This window comes from Capsicum annuum, chromosome 2, assembly GCF_002878395.1.
Source record: "Capsicum annuum cultivar UCD-10X-F1 chromosome 2, UCD10Xv1.1, whole genome shotgun sequence".
Classification (NCBI taxonomy): Eukaryota; Viridiplantae; Streptophyta; class Magnoliopsida; order Solanales; family Solanaceae; genus Capsicum; species Capsicum annuum.
Window position 1 is genome coordinate 27,681,227 of NC_061112.1, and position 18,389 is coordinate 27,699,615.

An 18,389-nucleotide genomic window follows, 5' to 3' on the forward strand; every position below is an offset into this window, starting at 1 on the left:
CAAACTTCCTTATCTTGGATCTCTGGCTAGACACCAACTCTGGAGTATAACAAGATAGCGGCTGAAATTTAAATGTATATTCTTTCACACTCATCTTACCTTTCTTCATATTAACAAACTCCTCAGCCTTAGCTTTCCTCAACTCCTAAGGAAAGAAGTGATCAAGAAAGGTACCTAAAAATTCATCCCTTAACACCTGTCTACATTATCACTCTTTAACTGCTCCCACTTCTCATACCATTGATAAGCTACATCTCTCAGCTGATATGCAGCAAACTCTACACCTTCAGAATCAATAGCATGCATCACTTTGAAAATCTTCTCCATCTCATCCATAAACCCCTGATGATCCTCATTAACCTTAGAGCCTGTAAAGGTTGGGGGATTCAACCTTATGAATTATCCAACCTGAGTGACCTCAGATGACGGAGCAATAAAACCAACATGATCCGACTTAAAAGACTATGATTTTAACAACTAAGTAGGCAAATAAATAGACTGGCGGAACTCCGTATTAGAGATGTCTCCTTGGGGCGGCTGATCATAAGCATCACCACCCTAAGAAGCCCGATGAGGACTAGTAGGGACAAGTTAAACTCCATGTAGGGCAAAACAATTAGGAGCAGGGACCCTAGACTGGGTCTGCACTCCATACAAAGGTTGAGTCCCCTACACATTGTCCTCAAGTAGAAAAGAGTGCCCAGCAAAGTTATTATGAATGCCAGATCTTTGGAGAGGCATGATCTAAAATACGAGGAAGCCAGGAGTTAGAGAAGTTTCATAACACTAGACTCTATAGCCCGAAATAGAACACAAGAAAGGGAAACATTCCTAAATGCCTTATAGCCTCCTTCTTATAAGTGTGGCATACTAAACACCCATAAAAAGAACTCTACTCTACACGGCTTTATGGACACCCAATGAATCTAAACCTTGCTCTAATACCAAGCTTTTCATGACCCAAACTAGGGCCTGGCCATGGTAGGTATATCAAGCCCACCAAGGACTAAAGACCACCCTTATCGCCAAATCTCATGAGGACAAAAATAATAATATGGAAGCCAATTAAATAGTAATAAAAAAGATGAATGAATAACTAAATAAAACTAAGAGACTAAATAATTACCAACCAACCCGAATCTGTCCATGAAAACCTCTAAACCATTATAATAACTAATTTGGGATGTGCCCCCAACTAGGACCAAAAAGAATCCAAAAGTACTGAGTAAATGAAGAAAGAATAATAAAATGATAAGGACTTTTGACAGATGGAGGATCACTAGTTCACAACAACTCAACAAATGTGCCAATCCACCTAACACTGCACAGGAGCAATAGAAGTGTTGTTGGATCCTACATCATAAAATGATGTAGCATCCTAGGATGATCAGTGAGATAAGCAGTGGCATGTAACTCAGGGAAATTGAAAACATAATTCCATGTCAAAAATCAATCAAAACCACATACCCACATTTATATATAAGATGTCGGGATAGGATAAGGGTCATGAAGATGAGAGTTTTAAAACCATTAACCTAGACTGTGTAGCTTGATCCATCCTAAAGTTACCTATCGGCTATACGGGTTCAGCTTTCCCTACTGAAAGGGCCTCGGTGCATGTTAGCCAACGAACTGAGGAAAACTCGAGGGAAAACTAAAGCTTTCAATAGTCGTCCCAAATATATATATATATACATATATATATCTATATCAAGTGTGTCTAAAGAACACGGTCATATAGACCCCAACGCCAGCAAACGTGGTTTTCAGTGTTCGTTCCCTCGAGACTTACACCTTCACGGTGAGCTTCGCAACCCCCTTTAAGCCCAAAAAAAGAAAATTATGCATAACCACATAAATAATATATCAATTCAGTCCCAAAACATTAATTAAAACATCAATAATCAATCCAAAACATGGGACAAGTTATTAAATCAATTACTACCAAAACCCCTCAACCTAATTTCAAAACCTATAGTTTAAATCACATGAAAATCCATTAAATTTATAATATAATATAAATTAAAGTTTAGGGAAGAGAAACATGTCTGAAACACACAAGAAACAGAAGTCAATTTGAAGTTTGAAGCCCGGAGTAGTGATTTCTTAAAAATAGCTTAAACCCTTAAGCTTTCTTGGTTTGGGTGTTAGATAAGAGAATAAGAATGTTTAATCTTTTTAACTGGTGGGGAAAAGGTCAATTTATGTTTATAAATCATGGAAAGGGTGAAAAGACCAAAATCCTTTCACCCCTAAGTGGAAAAAACAAAACTGGGCCAAATTATTACGTCAGCGTGTCACGGCCTTATAATGGAGGTTAGCCTCCATGCCATACTGTTATCGTAGAGGTTAACCTCTATGACATGGTGATATTGTGGATCCTAACTACATCGAGGTTCCAAAATAACCCCAAAACCTTTCTAAAAATTTTGAAACTTTTCCAAATTACCCTTTTAACATCCTTAAACACAATTCAAGTCAAAAATCGATATTACGTACCTGGAAAGGTAAAAGATAAAATGATCAAAAATTTAAGGGGTCTTACAAGAATTAACTATCATGTGGCACACTCGTACTTGGATCTGCACCAAAAAGGCGTAGTACGTATGAGTACGGTCCACTTGTACTTAGTAGGTATCATACGCCGACTAAGTAAAGTAGAAAATAAAACATATAAACACAAATCATGGGCACATCACTTGCAATCAGAAAATGTCCCAAATGGTAGTCCACACTATCTCTACTAACAGTTCTACTAAAGTAGACGAGGGTCGCTAAAGCGTCTTTGCCAAGCTGGCAGCCAGCTGCTAAAATTGCCAACTGTGTATTACACCTACTGCTAAAGCGAACAAAGTGGTGCTTAAGCAGCTGCCGCAGTTGAGAGGTGCTCCAGCTATGGACACTTTGAAAATTCCACATCCTTGTGGCCTCTCGGGATTCATTCAAAATCTCAAGAACATAAATGAATTGTAATACCCTATTAAATTCGATGCTCTAGACTTAATGGTGATGTTAGAATTTTGAAAAAGCATTGTTTTCAAAAAATTAACCCTTAAGATCTATTTCACAACTTTTTTAGTAGAAGGTCGAAATAAGATATAAAAGTCATAAAAGCATTGATGAGTACTGTTTGTGCCACTCATTCATACTTATTATTTGTGCACAATACCTTGATTTGAATGTATAAATGAGACAAACTTGTGGTTAGATGCACTAATATCCACTCAGTTCAGATAAAAAAACTAAGGAGGTCAAAAGATGTGGATTGGAGCTAAAAATGATTAAGAGGAAGCATAGAAGAATATAGCTGAAAACCTGGATTGCATTTGCCCTGATTACCACGATCGCAGTCCTCAAGCCGTGGTCATGGTCAGTCAAGATGGTCAGAGAAATGCGGTCATAAAAGATAACCTCGATCGTGTAGACGCAGTCGCAGTCAAATACACGCAATCACGGATCAGCGGGAACTGGCCCAAGGACATAACTATAAAATATCATGAACGAATCCCAAATCATATATAAGCAAAAACCCTTTCTTCTTTGGGTATTGCTTATCTCATAATATAGTTTTGAATTCTAAGCTTGATACCTTAATTGGGCAAGTATGTAATCAACTTTGGAGACTCAAATTTCTTAGTTTCTTATTTAAGAATGAATGTTTTGGTTGAGCGACATAGTATATCTCTCTTTACTTTCTTTATGAATAGCTAAGTAATTTAGTCTTGGGATTATGTTGAATTAGTGTGTAATTGTGTGTGGGTATTGTTGTGTTTGCATGGATTTTAGTTGTTGAGTATGGATTTCACCATTGCTTGAGCTTATGAGTTGGGATTTGATGGGTGAAAACTCCAAGTTTCCAAATGAGTTTGATGGTTGAAAGTTCTAAGCTCTAGAAACCCTTTGTCATCCTCAAAAGAGGGACTTAGGTGAATATTAGGTAACCCATAACATCATAAAAAAGAGGGTTATTAGGGGATAAAGCAACGGTGAACAACTAATTCTATGGTTTATTACCCTTTCCAATCTTAGAATAAGTGTTTAGGAAGTGTAAATCATGTCAAAAGCATCATCTTAGAAATAGGGATGCTTGGTTGAGGTTTTGGGTGGTTATCTAAACTCCACACTTATTACGTGCTCGAATGAGACAATAGGTGAAATCGTTGTGCTTTTATTGAAAGATTGACCTCAATTACATTCGACCTAGTCTATCCATTCCTTAACAACTAAATCCCTTGATAAAACAATATTATCCCTCATACGTTACCTCTAAGGATACATAATACCAAGATTTCTCCAAACCATGAATTTAAACCAAAGAAAGCCTTCACTCCGTACTAGTTAAATTTTGTGTGAAGAATTTTTGACAAATACCCCCCCCCCCCCCAATTTACTTATACATATAGAATTAACTCCTTGAGATTCGACCCCAATTTACATTTACATGTTGTTTCCATTAGTATTTCGGGTAATCTTATAGTACCTTGAGCACCCATACGTTAGAAGTCTATAGAATTCACTCCTTGAGATTCGACCCCAATTTACATTGGGTTACTTGACAATGACTGCCTCATTCGTCAAATATGGGATTGAGTTAAATGTTATCAAAATGATGCCACTGTCGGGGAGTGAAATATAGATTTTACGTGTGTGGTGCTACTCTTACTTAGGAATATTCGAAGTTGGGTAATTTACTTTATTTGTTGTTCTTGACTATTTTTTAGGTGATCGAAGTGTGAACGGAGCCATGATCGATAATGCAAGTAATTTTAGCCCCTTTGATGCTCCACTAGACGATGAGGGCCAATTGAATGAAGCGGGACAAACAAGTGTTATCTTCATCCCACCAACCAACGAAAATGGTGTGTTTGATGTGACTAGCATTATGCTTCACATATTACAAATGAAAGGATTATATGGGGTTCCAGCATATGTGTACACAAATGTTCATTTGAAAAACTTTGTGGAAGTTTGTGTACAATTTAACATAGCGCATATTATAAAAGAATCCATCTGGCTTCGACTCTTCCCATTTTCACTAACGGGTAAGGTGGTTTTATGGCTCCGCTCACTTCCACCTGATTCAATCACCTCTTGGGAAGAGCTCACCATGGTTTTCCTTGATAGATACTTCCTACCATAAAAAATGCTTCAAAAGCGGGATGAGATTGCAAACTTCTGATAATTGAATGGGGAACTATTGTTTGAAGCGTGGGAGAGGTTTAAGGGAAAGCTAGCCCAGTGCCCAAATCATGAGGTCCTGGATTAGATGCTCCTTGATATTTTATATAGAGCTCTTGACCCATTGAACCAAACGGTAATGGATAATGCGACAAGTGGCTCTATTGTTAAATTACAGCATCTTGCGGCTTTCTGATTGATAGGTGAAGTATCCAAACAAAATTGAGGGTGGCACACCAATGATGCCGATGCTCCTAAAACCCTTCTACAACTTCTGTGGTGACCAATGATCAAAGAAAACAAGAAGAGAAGAAGGAGGAGAATATGGCCAAGATAATGACCCAGCTTGAGCTTCTAACAAAACATGTTATGGGAGTACCCGTAAAAATGGTAAATATCGTAACATCAAAGACGTATAAAGACTATAATGAGGCAAATAAGTTGGATGAAGAAATTTGGTACTTGGTAAACTACTCGAGAGGTTCCTGCCACCTATCAAAGGCAAGGTGGGAATCAAGGTTGGATGGATTGAGACCAAGACCAAGATAGAGATTAGAGAGATAGGGAACGTGACTATGACCGCTATGTTTCTCATCATGATAGGGCTAAGGCCAAAGAGTCAAATGTCATTGACCTCGAAAAGTTCAAGATTAAAGATGTTTTCACATGAATCTTAAGTAGAGTTGAAGGTACGGACAAAATGGTCTGTGAATTGAAGGGTGAGTTCTCTATACTCTCCCAAATGGTGGTGTCTCACTTTTCCTCCATCAAATAATTGGAGACCCAAGTCAGGCAAATCTTTACACAACTAAAATACAAGGGCTAGAGGTGGACTTTTGAGTAACATAATTGTCAACCCAAAGAATGAAGCACAAATCCTAGCAATTGTCACTAGAAGTGGGAAAGCACATGAACAACCCCTTAGAGGAGAGGTGAGTGACAACATGCCTAAGGCCAAGGAAAAGGAGGTGACACCTCAAAGAAGAAAAGCAAATGATGAGAAAGAGCTATATAAAAGCGATGAGGAAGTAGTCGGAGTTGAAAAGCCGCAAGGGGAAGCAAAGCCAACCATCATTGTTCTACTTCCATTCCCTCAAAGATTGCATAAAAAGGAAGAGAGTGACAAATTAAGAAAATTTATGGTAAAACTTAGCAACCTTTCCTTAAATATCCACTACTTAAGGCGATTCAAGAGATTCCAGGATATGCTAAGTTAATAAAGAAGTTAATGTCCAAGAAAAATCATTGTGGGTGACACCATCAAAATTACTCATGGGTGTAGTGCTGTCATGGATGGTAAAGTTACGGAAAAGAAAAATGACTCTGGAGCCTTCACTATCCCTTACACCATTGGTACTCATGAGTTTGCAAAAGCTCTTTGTGACCTTGGTGCAAGCACCAACTTAATGCCATATGTAATCTATAAGAAACTTGGTTTGGACACTCCTACACCAACCTCAATATGACTTTTGATGGTGGACCGGTCCATAAAAAGGCTGATATGTCCTCATGAAGGTGGACAAATTTATTCTCCCAGTAGATTTCATTGTATTGGATTGTGAGATAGACCAAGAGGTGCCTATCATTCTTGGTCGCCCTTTCTTGGCCACTTAGAGACCCATCGTAGATCTAGAATTAGGAGAAATAAAATTTTGGGTGCAAGAAGATGAGGTATCATTCAAAATTTGCAAGTCAAAGCAGGAAACCGTGGAACTCTAAGTAGTATCCGTGGTGGATGTTAAAAATGAAGCAGTGAAAGATGAGAGGTTTGAGGACCCTTCGTGAGATTGAAAAAAGAAAAACATCGTGCCATGACGATAATTAAGGCTCTAGGTAGGAGGTAACCCACTATATGTCATTTTTTATATTTGAATAACCCATGCATTTGTGGCATTTTGGATTGCATTGAATGGGCTTTGAAAATGGTAAAGTATGAAGTTTACTTTGAAAATCCAAGAAGGAAAATTCTATGATAATTGAGTAAAATATTGAACAGGGAAAACAGATGAGCAAAAACTGCTCTCAGTTACCATGATCGCGGCCACTGTACACGATCACGGCTACACGGGTGCCCCACGTCGTGGCCCCTAACCGCGGTCGCGGTCATTTTAGTCATTTAACCCCTAGTCTTCTTAATTTCTCTCACTCTCCCTTTTCAAGATTTCACTCTCAAATCTAAGCTATATTGTTGGCCAAGTTGTAGGCTTTCAATCAGCCTCCGTGCACATCCCTCTTGGATCACAACTCCGGTAGGTGACATAAACCCTTGCTTTCATTTTGGAAATTAGGCCATTAAGTGTATGATTAAGAAAGGACCTAAAGTTTTAATTGTTATTCTTTACATGTTTTCATACTTATTATTGTTGTGGTGTTGGTTGCTTGATTGTGGTGTGCACATAAGTGGGGAAACCTTGAGTACCCAATAGTGTGTAGAAAAGGGTATACAAATGTGATATGCACACCTCATGTTTGATAAATTACTCAAATAACCTATCCATAGTGGTATTTACTTTTGAAGGGCACATTCACACACATCAGTAGCATTGTTTACATAACCTTCATTTGTACCCATAATGTAGAACATATTGGTAGTCTAGAATTGGGAAGAAGTTGAATATGCAGAACTGACATGGAACCAGCCTCAGGTGTCGTGATCGTGGTCATAGACCACAACCACATTAATGCAGATACGACTCTTACTCCATGATTGCGGTAACTGAGGGTACCCAGTCATGTCAAAAATCCTATACTTCTAATTTTTAGCTTGGCAACCCCTAGTACCTAGTCCAATGAACTTTAAGGATCAATCTAGCACATCTTCCATGATTCAACTGAAATTGAAAGATATAATGTGTGTTTAGTGCTTTTAGGACAATCTCATGGATAAGTTTGATCACATCAGATTCATGGCACCCGAATGCCACACTCACTACTACAGTAATCTTTCAAAGACAAAGTTGTTGTCGGAAAGAGGAATTTGTTTAGGGAATGTACTGGAGAAACTACAAACTTTTCGCGACAAACTTGAAGCTATAGGGTAGAGGTGTTTTTCCTCAGATCAATGCCTTGCAAATGAGCAATGGGTCCATTAATTTTTTGTTAATATCAGTGAAGTATCTTTCTCAGATCCACTCAACATAATTGTAAAGATGCGGGGAAAACTGGTAAAAGTTGAGGCTAAGCAAATCAATGATGTTTATGGGATCAAGCAGGTAGACATGGGTAAATTCAAGGTAAAAGGGTATAAATCGGGGAATTGGTTGGCACAACGGCTATCTCCCAAAAATAAAGTCTCGTAGACCAAAACTAAAAGCAACATCTCTATAAATGACTTCAATTCCGAGGAACAGATAAGGTTACATATCATTTGTAGCTGAGTGTCTCCTTGCACCCACATGACGGTGGTTATTGAATTACATGCTTGAATGGTTGCTTGTATTTTAGACGGCATCCCTTTGGATGTTGGTCAACTCATGGTCAATGAAATAGATCATTTCAAAAACTATAGTGGTATAAATCTCTTTTACCCTTCTCTAATTACTGAGTTGTGCAAGAGAGAAGGGGTGGAAGAATGTACTAGTGATATATGGGTGCGCCCTAGTGCCCCAATCTACCCATTAAGGATTTGAAAAGAGGGCACACCGAGCAAATACAAAAAAAGAAAGATCAACTTAGAATATCCAACATATAGCAAACCTGAGCCTCATAGGCCAACCACCATGGGACCTCTTGAAAAGATTAAAGTTAATATTGCAACCATTAAAGAGCTTATGGCTAGCTTGACTCAAGGTCAGAGAGAGCCCTCCACCACCCACTACTCATATGTATCACGTGCCGATTATGATGACTACAAGGAGGACCAAAAGAAGCAAAAGCTATAATCGATCAGCTTGAGAAAGCCTACTCCTCCTTGGAGGTATCACACCAGGATATTCAGAGCGCACATGAAAAATGATCACTAGGGAGAAAAAGAGGGACGAGTTCTTTATGAAGATGTGGAAAGGGGTAAAGGGTTTATGTAAGGTTCTGAAGCCCCAAAGCAGGCTTCCTGCTTCTTGGGTGGACAGTAATGATGAGGCCCTAGCCAAGTGGTCAGATCTTGAGAAGGATGGTGATGATGCAGGTCTTGTAAGTGATAGCAGCCCTTGATGCAGTTTCAGAATGCACCCTTATCTTTTCTACCCTTGATTATTTATGTAGTAGGGATACTGCTACCTCGTTAGTTGGGGGTTTTTCCTTATTCATGACATTTGGCCTGTATTATTGATATTTTTGTATACTTCTCTACTCTTTTGGATATCCTTACCTCTAATTTTATTTGAGTTGTAATATTCAAGCACTCTGATGGTGCCCGCATTTGTATGGAATAGTTATTTGTTTTTGTTAGTTGGCCATTTTAGTTTGAATTACACTAGATGAGTCTTGCCATCGTGATTGGCTTTCTATCAGTAGGTACAGGGGAAGTCTGAGTACCCGTGGCATTGAAGCTACAAAATGCAAGAGAAGTCTGAGTACCTGTAGCAATTATAATTTGGGATCACATCCATATCCATTGGTGAAGTCTGAGTAACCATATGGGTAGTTAGTTCTCCCCATGATTTATAACGTGGGACTATGGCTTGATTTATTGTCAAAATTAACAAATTATGCATAGTGCAGATACAAAGGCAAGCAACCCCCTCCGTTTAAAAATTTTTACAAAATCCAAAGGCATGAACGTGAGCAACTTTGTAATGATATTTTATTTCTTTTTATGACTCCAAGGGTTGACGTTGGAAAATTAAGGAATACCCCATCTTTATCTCAAGCGGGTATAATGATTAAACCCTCATGATGGTACTCGCATCCCATGTGCACAAGGTTGATTGTCTTCATCTCTTGTGTAATTGTGCTAGTTAGAAATTGCCCCTTTTGTCTTTCAAAGCTAAGTTAGATTGTATTTGGTTGGAGAAATAATCTTAGGCCATCTTTGTGATTTTGGTACCCACTTTAAGCCTAAAAATCCTACCCTTGCATAATTATAATCGCTAGTTCCTACTTCGAGCCTTTGGACCTTTCTTTGGCAAGCTCATTACAAGTCATGAACCATTCTTTTTATCCCCCTTTTAAACCATACCTTTCTTGAATGTAAAAATATGATTTGAGACAAAAAGCCTAAGTTGGGGGTGGTAAAGATTGTTGGAAGAAAGTTTGATGCCACAAAGATTTAGAGTATGCTTAATTAGCCTAAGTTTTGAAAGGTAATGAATAGAAGAGGAAAGGACCCAACAAAGGAAAGTTAACTTTAAAGTTGCAAGAAATTGAGATAAAAGAAGTTGGGTGAACAAAGAAAGCGAAAAATAGGCATGATAAAAGAAAGAAAGCAAGGAGAGTGACCCATAGTTATAAAGAAATAGAAAGAATTTTGAAAAACATGATGTAGATGTTCATGGAAGGGTGTATCTATGTTGTTTCCAAAATGATATCCTACCGTACCCCAACCCTGCATTTTAAGCTTAGAATGTCCTTCGAGATCTCTAACCACTTACCTTCTTTGTAGTGGCGATTGAAAATTGGGGCAAGCTTATGGTATGGTGCTTGTTAACATGGAGAACTTCTTGAGAGAGTGAGGGCTTACACTTAAAGTTCCTTGTTGTATAATTGGTAACTAAGTGTGTGAGAATTTTTTCCTCATGAGAAGGCATACGAGCTAGTTGAGGTTGGTAATTTTGTCATCTCCCGCGCAATGAAGTAAGTGAGGGTTTAGCATGCAAGTCATTTTTAGAGTGTTAGTAATTGTTACATGGTTTTTCACCAAAGTCTATTGAATCATCTACTTTTCCACTTTATGATGAGAGGAGTGGTTAGAACCTTATTTGCCTATGTGTGAAATGCTTTAAGTGATGGCACTCAAGTTAAGTCATCATGATTATTGATTAATAGAATAAGGGTACACATTGCCTCATAATATAGGAGTAGTGTTGCTCGAGGACAAGCAAATTCTTAATTGGGGGTGTTGATGAGTAGTGTTTTTACCATTCATTCATACTCGTTATTCATGCACAATACCTTGATTTGAATGCATAAATAAGACAAACTTATGGTTATATGCACTAATATCCACTCAATGCATATAAAAAATCTAAGGAGGTCAAAAGATATGGATTGGAGCTAGAAATGATAAAGAGGAAGCATAGAAGAGTGCAACTGAAGACCTAGACTATATCAGCCCCGATTACCACGACCGCAGTCCTCAAGCTGTGGTCATGGTTAGTCAAGATGGTCAGAGCAATGTGGTCATGAAAGATAACTGTGATCGAGTAGGTGAGGTCGCAGTTAAATACACGCGATCTCGGATCAGCAGGAACTGGCCCAAGGACAGAATTGTAAAATATAATGGACGAATCTCAAATCATATATAAGCAAAAATCCTTTCTTCTTTGGGTATTGCTTATCTCATAATATAGTTTTGAATTCTAAGCTTGAAACCCTAATTGGGAAAGTGTGTAATCAACTTTGGATACTCAAATTTCTTAGTTTCTTATTGAAGAATGAATGTTTTGGTTGACTCACATGGTATATCTCTCTTTACTTTCTTCATGAGTAGCTAAGTAATTCAGTCATAGGATTATGTTGAATTAGTGTGTAATTGTGTGTGGTTATTGTTGTGTTTGCATGGATTTTAGTTGTTGGGTATGGATTTCATAATTTCTTGAGCTTATGAGTTGGGATTTGATGGGTGAAAACTCCAAATTTCCAAATAGGTTTATGGGTGAAAACTCCAAACTCTAGAAACACTTTGTCATCCTCGAAATAGGGACTTAGGTGAATATTAGGTAACCCATAACATCATCGAAAGAGGGCTATTGGGGGACAAAGCAATGGTGAATATATAAGTCTATGGTTTACTACCGTTTGCAATCTTAGAAATAAGTGTTTAGGAAGTATAAATCATGTCAAAAGCATCATCCTAGAAATAGGGATAATTGGTTGAGCTTTAGGGTGGTTATCTAAAGTCCACACTTATTAGGTGCTCGAAAAAGCCAGTGGGTCAAATCATTGTGCTTTTATTAAAAGATTGACCCCAATGAAATTCAACCTAGCCTATCCATACCTTAACAACTAAATCCCTTGATAAACCAATATTATCCCTCATACGTTACCTCTAAGGAGATATAATCCCATGATTCCTCCAAATCTTGAATTTAAACCAAAGAAAGCATTCACTCCGTATTAGTTAAAGTTTGTGTGAAAATTTTTTGACAAATCCCCCCCCCCCCCCCCCATTTACTTATACATGTTGTTTCTATTAGCATTTCAGGTAACTTTATAGTAGCTTAAGCCCCCATAGGTTGGAAGTTTATAGAATTCACTCCTTGAGATTTGACCCCAATTTACATTGGGTTGCTTGACAACGACCGCCTCATCCCTCAAATATGGGAGTGAGTTAAGCATTATCAACATGGTGCCATTGTTAGGGAGTAAAATATAGATTTCACGTGTATGATGCTACTCTTACTTGGGAATACTCGGAGTTGGGTAATTTACTTTATTTATTGTTCTTGACTATTTTGTAGGTGATCAAAGTATGAATGGAGCCATGAGCGATAATGCAAGTAATTTTTGCCCCTTTGATGCTCCACTAGACGATGAGGTCCAATTGAATGAAGAGGGGCGCACAAGTGCTATCCGCATCCCACTAACCAATGGAAATAGTGTGTTTCATGTGACTAATGTTATGCTTCACATACTACAAATGAAAGGATTATATAGGGTTCAAGCATATGTGTACCCAAATGTTCATTTGAAAAACTTTGTGAAAGTTTGTGCACCACTTAACATAGCGTATATTACACAAGAATCCATCCGGCTTTGACTCTTCCCATTTTCACTAACGAGCAAGGCGGTTTTAAGCTCCGCTCACTTCCACCTGGCTCAATCACCTATTGGGAGGAGCTCACCATGATGTTCCTTGATAAATACTTCCCACCATAAAAAATGCTTCAAAAGCGGGATGAGATTGTGAACTTTCGATAATTAAATGGGGAACCATTGTTTGAAGCGTGGGAGAGGTTTAATGGACAGCTAGCCCAATGCTCAAATCATGAGGTCCCGAATAAAATGCTTCTTAAGATTTTCTATAGAGCTCTTGACCCATTGAACAAAATGTTTGTGGATAGTGCGGCGAGTGGCTCTATTGTCAAATTGCAGTATCTTGCGTTCTTTTCGATTGATAGGTGAAGTATCCAAACAAAATCGAGGGTGGCACACCCATGATGCCGATGCTCCTAAAACCCCTTCTACTACTTCTGTGGTGACCAATGAGCAAAGAAAACAACGACCACCTAGTTAAAGTTTGTGTGAAGAATTTTTGACAAATCTCCCCATTTGCTTATACATATTGTTTCCATTAGCATTTCGGGTAACCTGATAGTAGCTTGAGCACCCAAAGGTTGGATGTCTATAGTATTCACTCCTTGAGATTCGACCCTAATTTACATTAGGTTACTTGACAACGACCACCTCATCCCTCAAATATGGGAGTGAGTTTAGCGTTATCAACTATACCAACCAAGTTACCACCTAAAATCGAAGTTTCAGATCTGCTGGCCCAGTTTGTTTTACCATATGATGCACAAATCAAAAGATGTTGACTTCAGTCAACTAGTAAGCCCTTAAGACTATCAAAACCACAATCTCGCATAAACTATTCCAATCATCCCCATACCCCAGAAATACCACAATGCAATAACAGAGAGTGGTAAAATGGTCAAATCACATGGAAATAAATATTTCACACAAATCACCAAAAATCTGGTCATTACATCATCCACCACTAAGAATCTAGTTCGTCCTCAAACTAAAGGCACTAGAAATACATGAATCAACTAAAAGTTGAGGATAACAACTACGTATATCAGACCCAACCTCCCAATAGACTCATCTACCGGTCGATGCCACTACTGGACCTTAACTCTAGAATACAGCCGTCTAACAACTTTGGCTAGGATGGAGACCGGGTCCTCAATAAAAGATAACTACTCATCTAACTGGACTGAATCCCAATGAATGACATGAGATTCATCTGGAATGTAACGTCGAAGCATAGAAAAATGAAAAACTGGATTAACAGCTGATAAATCTGGAGGCAATACTAACTCATAAGCCATATCCCCAATAGTTCGAAGGATCTCAAAAGGTCCAATATACCTAGGGCTAAGCTTACCATTCTTCCCAATCCTCATCACGCCCTTCATGGGCGACACAAGAAGGAAGACGCGATCACCAACACTAAATCTCTAGGAACGAAGTGTATGATCCGTATAGCACTTCTGCCTACTCTGAGACGCCCGAAGTCTATCCTGAATAACCTAAAATCTATCTAAAGGCTCATGAAGCAAGTTCGTACCTCAAATTCTAATCTCAGGAACCTCAAACCAACCTACTAGTGAATAACAATGCCTACCATATAAAGCCTTAAAAAGATACAGCTCAATACTAGAATAGTATATTTTATTATATGCAAACTCTACCAAAGCTATATGTTGCTCCCACTGACCACTAAAGTCCATGACACAAGCGCGAAGAATATCCTCCAAAACCTGAATAGTCCACTCCGACTGACCGTCAGTTTGCGGTGAAACATTGTACTAAGATAACCCGAGTACCCAACTCCTCCTTAAAAGTCTTCCAAAAGTGGGATGTGAACACTAAACCTCGATCTAAGATAATAGATACCAATACACCATGAAGACGCACTATCTCATAAATATTGGTATGGGCCAACCTCTCAGCACAAAAAAAAAAACCTGAACAAAAATAAAATGAGCAGATTTGGTCAATCGATCCACAATAACCCAAACACTATCAGACCCATGAGAAGTACATAGTAACCCAGTCATAAAGTCTATAGTGATCCGTTACCATTCCTACTCAAGAAAGGGTAACCTCTGAAGTAAACACCAAGTCTTACATTCTCGGCCATCACCTGCTGGTAATATGGGTAACAACCTACGAAATCTGCCACATTCTTTCTCATACCACCCTACCAGTAATGTTGCCTCAAATTATGATACATCTAAGTCACTCCCGAATGGAAGAAATACCTGGAATAATGAGCCTCATCCAAAATCAATCTAATCCAATCACCCACTCTCGGCAAACAAACTCAGCCACTAATCCTCATCACCATCTGGATCAAGTGAGGCTTCCTTAGTATCAGGTAAGGAATCCCATCCATACCGAAGCTAGTAGGCAAGCCAAGTCCACTCACCACTCAACACTTTATCCTGTATCACTCTCAACCCAACATCATCAAAGTGATGAGCCCAAATCTACTCAATAAAAGAAGATCTAGCCTCCAGAAATGCCAAAACACACTCAAGTATTGGAAAATTAAGACTAACCATCTGGTTAGCCATAGACTAAAACTCTAAGGCCAAGGGCCTCTCATAGGTCAAAAGATGCGCCAAGCTACCCATGCTAGTCGACTACTAACTCAAGGCATTCATAACCATATTAGCCTTATTCGGATGATAGAGAATAGGCAGGTTATAATCTTTAAGAAAATTAAGCCAATGATGCTGCCTCATATTAAGATCTCACTTGGTGAAGAAATACTGAAGGCTACGATAATCCAAGAAAATCTCACAACGAACTCCATATAAGTAGTGCCTCCACAACTATAATGCAAATAAAACCACGCACAACTCCAAATCATAGGTAGGGTAATTTCTCTCTCGGGGCATTAAATAAAGTGAAGCATATGCAATTACCTTACCCTCCTACATCAATAAAACACCTAACCCAATACAAAAAGCATCATAGAAGATGGAAAAATTTGTGCCCTTCTTGGGCAAAGTCAAAATAGGAACTAATGTCAACAAATCCTTGAGCTTTTGAAAGATCACCTCACAAGCATCAAATCACTAAAAAAAATCTTCATCTAAGTTAACATGGTCAATGGAGCTGCAATAGATAAAAAAACCCTCAACAAAATGCTGATAGTATCCTTCTAAACCAGAAAAACTATGAATCTTAATAGGAGAAGTAGGCTTAGCCCAATCATAAACTGATGCAATCTTGGCCAGATCAACCACAATACTATATTTGGTCACCACATGACTCAAGAAAAAGATGGATTCCAACCAAAACTCACACTTGAAGAACTTAGAATACAACTTCTCATCCCTCAATCTCTGGATTACAACTCAAATACTCATCATGATCGGCCTCACTCTTGGAATAAACCAAGATATCATCTATAAATACAATGATAAAGGACTCGTGATATAGTCAAATTACCCAATTCACCAACTCTATAAAAGTGGTTAGGAAATTGGTTAACGCAAAATACATAACCAAAAACTCATAATGATCGTATCGAGTTTGAAAGGTTGTATTTGGGATATTCGAATCTCTAATCCTCAACAGTTGATACCCGGACCTCAAATCGATCTTCAAAAACACCGAAGCATCCTGAAGCTGATCAAACAAATCATTAATACAAGGAAGAGGATACTTATTCTTAATTATCACCTTGTTCAACTCTCGATAATCAATATACATATGCATAGACCCATATTTCTTCTTTAAAAACAAGACAGTCACACCCCAAGGTGATATACTATGTTGGATAAATCCTTATCCAACAACTCCTGTAATCGATCCCTTAATTTGTTCAACTCTATTTGGGCCATCCTATAAGAAGAAATAAAAATAGGCTTAATGCCTAGCTCAACATCAATAGAAAAATTAATATTATAGTCCGAAAGCATACTTGGCAAATCCGTAGGGAAAATATCTATTAACTCATGTACAATGTGAACAAAATCAAAAGAATAAAGGGGAAGAAACCCTAGTGTTATGAATATGGGATAAATAAACAAACATCCCCTCTCTACCAAATGATGAGCCTAAAGGAAAGATATAACTCTCTTAAGACTCGAAGGAAGCACACCCTTCAAAGTTATCCTTGGCACACTCGGCGAAGCAAAGGTCACAATCTTAGCATAAGAATCTAGGGTTGTATGATAAGGAGATAACCAATCCATACCTAATATGACATCAAAATCTACCATATCTAAAACAAACAGATCTATCCAAGTCTCACGACCCGTAAAAGTCATAACATAAGATTGATACACCCGATCCACCACTAAAGAGTCTCCTATAGGGGTAGATACATGGATAGACACATCAATAGGCTCATAAGAAAAATCAAAACCTGAAGCAAAATATGTAGACACATAGGAGAAAATTGGCCTAGATCAAATAATAGATGAACATCTAAAACAAACAAGGATGCTACTTGTAATGATAGAATTGAAAGGCTCTACCTTCATTGACTCCTCTATCCCACGCTGGCTATGTAGTTCTGGAATATAGGTACTGCTACTAACAACTCTGTCTAACTAAAGGGAAATTCGTCATCTTGTATTTGCTTGGTGCTAAATCTTACTCTCAACTAAACTAACACTGATTACTGGACTAGGCTAAGTTTACTGAACAAACAACTGATCTTAATAACTGACTGAATGATAATACTAAAGGTTTATCTAAAACTATTTTAAAAATACTAAAACTATGGAAACATCTAAGTATCGGGTATTCATAATGTAAATAATAACAAGGGCATGTAAAAGCTTCAAAAAAACATAATGGGGAATCATTCTACAAAATTATTCTCTTTGACATTTCATCAAACACATAAGGATTAAGGCTTTAACATGGGGATGCTTTTAAACATGATAAGATAGCATGATTACATGACAAAAACCATAATTTGAGGATTTATCCTGAATTGCATGAACATTACATGGGAACTTCAATATCCAAAACATATTATACCCCATTCCACTTGAAAACAATTGTAATTTTAACTTGAAATCAAAATAGCAAGAAGTTCATGGAGATAATTCATTTAAAACATGAAAAACTCATAATTTAACATTTCAAAAGGGATTCTTGGACTCCATGGTAAAAAAAATCATAGATGAACATCACACATACCTTAGACCCTTAAACTTGAAAGGGAAACACAATCTTGAAAGCTTTCTTGAAGATCTTAGATTGGGAAGCTTGAGTTCTTAGTTTTTCTTGTAGAGAAGATAATTAATTTTGATATTCTTAGGAGGTAGTTAGGATTTTCTTTGAGAGAAAATTGAAGTAGAATTGGTAAATTACAGCCAAATTGCTGATATAAGTCATGTTATGACAACTTAATTGAGGGG

At 37.9% G+C, this 18,389-nt stretch overlaps 1 non-coding gene across 1 annotated transcript; it reads right to left on the reverse strand.

The window, feature by feature from the left end:
• Nucleotides 1-5,144: 5,144 nt before the first annotated feature.
• Nucleotides 5,145-5,256, reverse strand: LOC124896386. Its single transcript, XR_007052748.1, has one exon. It is a non-coding gene; the product is annotated as a small nucleolar RNA R71 (small nucleolar RNA).
• Between the last annotated feature and the right edge of the window lie 13,133 nt (nt 5,257-18,389).